The following is a 6,295-nucleotide window of genomic DNA, read 5'->3' as shown; positions in this document are numbered from 1 at the left end:
GGCTGGGGGAAAGGGGAGGCCTGCTTCCTTCTCCCTGTCAGGACTCTGGTTCTGCACCCCACCCCACCCCTGCTCCCAGAAGAGTCCAGGGGGGGTGGGGATGTAGGGCTAGCAGTTAGAACTCCTGGGTTCAGGGCCAGCAATCCTGCTAACCTTCCCAGGACCTGGCACAGGTCACCTTCCCTCCCTGGGCTGGGAAGCCGCCTTCTGGGCCCAGCGAATGCAGGGGCAAGGCTGTGGGATTGAATTAGAGCTCACGATATGCAGTACCACACTAAGCCCTTTCCTAGAATTATGTCAGGTAATTTTCAACAACTCTAAAAAGAGTAGGCACTTTCGTAAAGCCCCATTTTATAGATGAGAAAACAGAGATGTGGATGATTTGCCCAAGGTCACATAGCTAGTGAGCGTAGAACTGGGTCCCACAGGCTACACCACCCCGTACTGCACCCTTTGCTCTCCTCCCCTGCCCCCCAGAATGAGCACGCTCAGAGGAGCCTGGGCCGCTGACAGAGATCAGCCAGGACACTCTGCTTGGCCGGGGGATTTCTGAAACTGTTTTCTGAAGTTCCTCTAGACTAGCGATTCTCAAAGTGTGGTCCGGGGACCCTGGGGGTTCCTGAGACCCTTTCAGAGGCTCTGTGAGGTCAAAACTGTCTTCATAACAATGCTAAGTGTTCTTTGCTTCCTTCGCTCTCATTCTCTCATGAGTGTTCAGTGGAGTTTTCCAGAAGCTATGTGACACTTGATACGGCAACTGACTGAATGCAGAAGCAGATATGAGGCATCGTCTGTCTGCCGTTCAGACACACGTTCAAAAGATTTGTGAACATGCGAGACACCGCTACTGTTCTTACGGAGCTCTGTTTCTTTGTTTTTAAAAATATAGCTATTTTTCATTAAAAAGACATTTATGTGGACATGCGATGGGTTTGGGGTTGTTTTTAAATGAACTGACAAATATTTTGGGCCTCCTCAGTTTTCATCTCTAACATAGGAATAAATGTAACCCACAGAAACAACAGCTCTTTGGAGCCTGCAATAGTCTTTAAGAGTGTAAAGGGGTCCTGAGATGAAGACGCTTGGGAAGCAGTGCCCTAGACTCTGTCAGACACATTCTCTCTCCTCTTGCCAGTTGCCTGTGTCCTGTTTATCGGAGGTCAACCAGGGAGGGTTAGATGTGGGGAGAAGGTATGTGCCCAGGTCTCCTCTCTGTAACGAGGGTGGAGGGTAGAGCTCGGGGACAGTCCCAGGGAGAATGGAACACTAAGAGGCCAGTGCTGTGCCCGCCCCCTCCTCCCCCCTGCCCTGCCGGGAGGTGTCCCCACAGGTCGGCCAGCTTGCAAACCCCTGCCCAGAGGTGTGCTGAAGACAACAGGGCTGCACCAAGCTGGGCTCTGACCTTCGCCCCTTCTCCACTCTGGATGCCTGCCAACAAGCCGGGCATCAGGCGGGGCAGACCTCCCTGGCGAGAGGAGAAAGGCTCAGTGGATCCCCACATGAGTTTTTGTGCTTGGGCCAACAGTGCTTAAAGGACTGGAAATGGGGTGTTCTGGGGTCTGCTGCTTAAAATCTTAGGGTTAAGCCATCTCCACAGGATAGGCCCCTTGGCAGAGGGGGGCTTTTCTGGAAGTTCCCTAGAGAGTTGAATAATAGGGTCTTGCATACATACACCCCACTCCCAGACACTCATAAGCAACTAACGTCAGGCTCCTCCCCCCAGAATTAGCATCCAGGAAGGTTTCCTACCTAGAGTTCAGCTGGTCGGAGGGTACTCTGTTCCTAGGTGCTGCGGGGTCCAGGGAGGGAAGAGATGCCTTTGCTTCAGGGGGTCGGAAATCAGCAGGGCTGCAGGGGCATGGCCCCATTCCAGAGGACCCCCCCATGTAATGAAGGAGATAGGACGCCCCTCCCAACATGACCATTGTGTTGGGCTTCTGGGAAAGGTAACAGACACAGGGACAAAGGACAAGCAGAATGCTGAGAGCAGGGGGTACAAGATGACAGGGCGGCTGGGGAAAGGGGGATGGAGATGTGTGGGAGGGGTGGGCCTTGGAATGGGAAGGCCCCCCATGAGAGCCTAAAGGAAAGGAAGAGGTGTAGCTCAGGGACTACTGGTGGACTCATCCTCCCCCCCAGAACACGGGCTGAAGAGGGCAGTCCCAAGAGGTGGTGTGCTGGAGGGGAGTGAGGAAAGGCTTCTGTTAAGTATCTTGAAGACTGTGATTGGGAGTTTTCATCTGAAAACCAACAGGGGTGTCTGGGTAGGAAAGGGGCAAGATGAAACGGGTGCTTCATGGTGACAGTTCCAGTGGAGGGAACAGTAAAGGAAGGGAGCCAAGGAGAGAGAGAGGCTGGAGTCAGGGAGGCCGTTAGGGAGGCTGCTGTGGGCACCCAGGCTGACAGGGGTTGGTGGGGAGGACAGAGGAAGGGGCGGGTATGTAAGCCTGAGAGGAGGGTAACACTCGTTTGAGAGGGACAGGCAGGGTCACATGGGTTGGGAGAGATGTGGGCTGGGGGCAGAGAAGCTGGCATCAGGCTGGAAGGGAGAAGTTGCTCTGAACGGACAGACTGTTTTAGGGAGGCTCAACAGCCCAGTCCACACTTCTTGGACCTTAGCTGAAGACAGGACATCAGCCTGGTGCAAACAGGGAAAGGAGCAGCGGGTGAGGAGCCCCAGCCCACGCGATGGCCCATCTGTGGGAATGAAGACAGGAATCTCGCCCGGTCTGGTTGAAAATCCTCCACCCTTCCCAAACTCAGGAAAGGTGGAGGGACAGAAGCCCGGGCTTGACCACTTGACCGCAGAAGAACTGGGGAGTGGGCAAGGACCAGGAGCCAGGAAAGCCCACAGAGCTGGGTCAGAGAGTGGGGGCACCACAGCCGCGAGCACCATTCCAAGCCCTTTACAAAGTCTGACTCTTGATCCCCAGCTATTACCGGCCCCACGGTAAGGACGAGGAGCCCCAGGGGAGCCACAAAGTACTGGAACCAGGACTGACACCCAGCAAGTCTGCCTCCAAGGCTGTGCTCCTCACAGCTCCACCCTCGGCCTCCCAGACAGGGCCCCAGCAGGAAGGAGCATGGGACAGTGCGCTAGAGTGGCCGGCCATCCAGGAGGGGCCCCCTGACAGCTGCCATGTTATCCCTGTGCTGATCGCTGGTCGGAGCTTCCCAGCTCCCCTCAGAAGCCTTAATGATGGGCTTGGGGACTTAGGGGTTTGTTTTTTGTTCCAGAAGGTGGCCTCCTGTTCTTTTCCAATTTCCATTTCAAATTTCTTTCCTTTAATGGGATGTGCTTCCTGAAGTCTAACCCAAGTCCTTCCAGCTGCAGCCCCACCCCTTTCCCCAGGCCTTCTGCCTCTGGAAGAAGAACAGAATGGCCAAATACTTTGACATTTGCCAGAAATGCTCCTGCCCTGCTCTCAGCCCCTGCTTCTCCCGGCCACACCAGTCGGTTCCTACTTCTCCTCACATTCCAGAGCCAGCCCCTCCTTTCTCCCCACCGCCTCAAATCCAGCTCCAAGCTGGCAGACACCCACGGGAGAGTTTTCCCCACAATCCCTTTCTCTTTGCCGGTTCAAGGTTCTGATGGGGGTGGGGGTGGGGGTGAAGAGGGGATGCACTGTGGCCACGCACGGCAGCAACATGTAGGTGAAACCGGGACGAAGGAAGAAAAGCACTGAACTCAGCCTGCGGGACAGACAGGGGGACGGGGCAAACTGACAAAGCTCAGAGTCCGGGAGCTGCCCCCACCGACCACTCTTCACTGGGCACTACTTGGGAGTCCAAATCTGCCTGCTCTCTATCCTTCTGCGGTTCCATCCCAGTGACCTCTCGGCCCCTTCCAGGGCCTCACCACCATCCGGGACAGCTTGGCCTCAGCCTTGACAGTGGCACTGACCAGTCAGGCAAGAGAAGAATCTAGGCCGGGAAGGGGAGGGAGAGTGGAAGTTTTTTCCTCCCGTCCTACATAACCCTTGGCAGGAAAGTTGGGGGCTCCATTGCCCAATGCCTCTTTCACTCCCCACCAATGCCAGGGGACTCAACCTATCTTCCACCTCGTATACAGAACCAAGCATCCTGCCAGGAGGCCCAAGAGGCCTTTTCTCCTCTGAGAAAGTGGGTCTTTCTGTATGACTCATCCCCAGGGCACTAAACCTCTCATCCCACCAATCCCAGGATGACCCCAGAGAATGTCGCCTGAGCCCACCCAGATCCAAGTGTCCCAGCCTCTCTGGTCCCTAGGAAGGACAAGGGAAGGAGGCCCCTGGGTCTTCTGCCAGGCCCTTTCCTTCTAGCCCAAGCCAAACAAGCTGGAGCTATAAACGAGCTCGTGCATCGAGGTGCAGGTAGGGGCACCGTGCACCGTTCAGTGGGGCACAGGGAAGCGATGGGGGATGCGAGTGGGTAGCCCACTAACCCTCCCATGCAAACGTGAGCGACAGTAGACTGGATGTGGGGCAGATGATGGGAAGATAGGGTTTTTTTCTCCTCAGGGTAGGGGGCAGCAGTGGGATTCTGCGTTAGAACCACAGAAGGAATGGGTCCATAACCTGCCCACCCCCCACCCCTCCATTCCGTGGAGTCATTGCCATTTGATACCCACTGAGACAAGTTGGCTGCTCGGGCTCCGGCTGGGGGGTGGGGGGTGGGGGACAGCTTAGAAAACAGCAGCTCCTTTCAGGACCCAGGCTGGCAAGGGCTTTGGGAGGCTGGACTGGCCCAGATCACCCCCCAACACCCCCTCTCTCCCTCCCTCGCCACCACCACCAAAGGACAGAGGGGCGGGGAAAAGGGAGTTGGCACTGCCTGGGCCATGCCTATTCCTCCACAGAGCAGCCCTGGCCCCTCTCCCTGGCATGACGCCGTCCCTCCCCCTCCCTCACTTCCTGCTCCCTGAAGAACTAGCTAGGATCCAGGACACCTGCTTCCTTCTCCACCGGGTCCCCCGCACCCAGCCTACACCCTGAGGAGGAAGCAGACCCTACCCCTTGGCACAGGATGGTGCCCACCATTGTGGGAATATGGTCAGAAAGTCATAGAGATTAGGGAGAGGGTTTGGAGATGGAAGCCAGTGGAACTCAGTGGCTGCCGCTGGCCCCTCCTTGGGCTGATTTCTTGACACCCTCCAGGCCCTGCTGAGCACCCCTAAACAAATGGCCCTCCTCACAAGGGGGCCCCAAATCTCCCGTCTCCTTGCTCCTGCCTGGAACTCCCTAAATCAGTCCCGGTGGCGAAAAATTCAAACACCGCAGCTAAGGCAGACTGGCCGAGAAATCTTCAGCTAGAATTTGTATTGATAAGCAACAAAATCAGGCTTCAAGCCTTGGCCTCCTTTGGGTCCAGATTTGTACCCTGGCTTCTCCGCCACCCCCACTTCCTATCTGCCTCACTCCGGGGTGCTAATAAGAATGAAATCTCAAGTGACCAGGGGCCCCACTCCCACCTTTTCCCGGTTTTGTCCTTCTACCCATTCTGCCCATCCCAGGACTCAGCTCTCTGCCCCCAAATCAGGAAGCTCCAACCCTCGTCTCTCTCCTAACACCCGTGCCCTTGGTCAGTTCCTGGTGGGGAGAAGGAGTGGGATGGGGAAAGGCATCTCCATCTGGCCTTGTATCTCAGCAGGAGCTGCTGTGCTCTTCCTAGGGATCTTACTGTGACACAGTTGGGGGAGAGGGGGAGAGGTGGGGAGGGGGGAGCTCCAAGAGCCAGGGAAGCGGGACTGGAGGGAAGGGGCGGGGTGGGCAGGGGTCCCAGGCACACCAGGCTACCAGGGCTTCCTAATCCAAGCTGTATGTGCCTTTTCCCCCCATGCTTGAACTTGTGATTAATGGGTGTCACTATGTGAGTGTCACTGTGTGGGGAGGGGGGAATGGGGCTGGCATGGGAGTGGGAGTAACCCGATGATCCTGGGAAGAGGGGGCGCTGTCTGGAGTGCCTGTGTGGGGGATGCGCGGTCATATGTATGCGGGTCACTGTACTTCTTGAGAGGGCTGTGATGGGATGCCAGGTCGCCTCATAGGAAGGGCATCAGGAAAGCCCCTTCCTCAGCCTTGAAGTGACCAGCTTGGGTAAAGTTTCCTTCTCGGGGAGCCCTTCCCCGGATGGTCCATTTCGGGTCGCCCAAGGTGGGAGGCTGGGGAACAGGCTCGCGTGCCGCTGAGGCCAGACACGGTAGGGACGCGAAGGTCTGGGGGCCCCGATATCTTTGGGAGTGAGGTGGACAGGGGCCGGCCGGGGCGGCAACACTCCTCCATCACGGCCAGGGGGCTTACCTTGGGTCCGGGGTGGA

The sequence above is a fragment of the Ursus arctos genome, unplaced genomic scaffold, assembly GCF_023065955.2.
Source record: "Ursus arctos isolate Adak ecotype North America unplaced genomic scaffold, UrsArc2.0 scaffold_2, whole genome shotgun sequence".
Lineage (NCBI taxonomy): Eukaryota > Metazoa > Chordata > Mammalia > Carnivora > Ursidae > Ursus > Ursus arctos.
Note: the sequence above shows the minus strand (reverse complement) of the source record.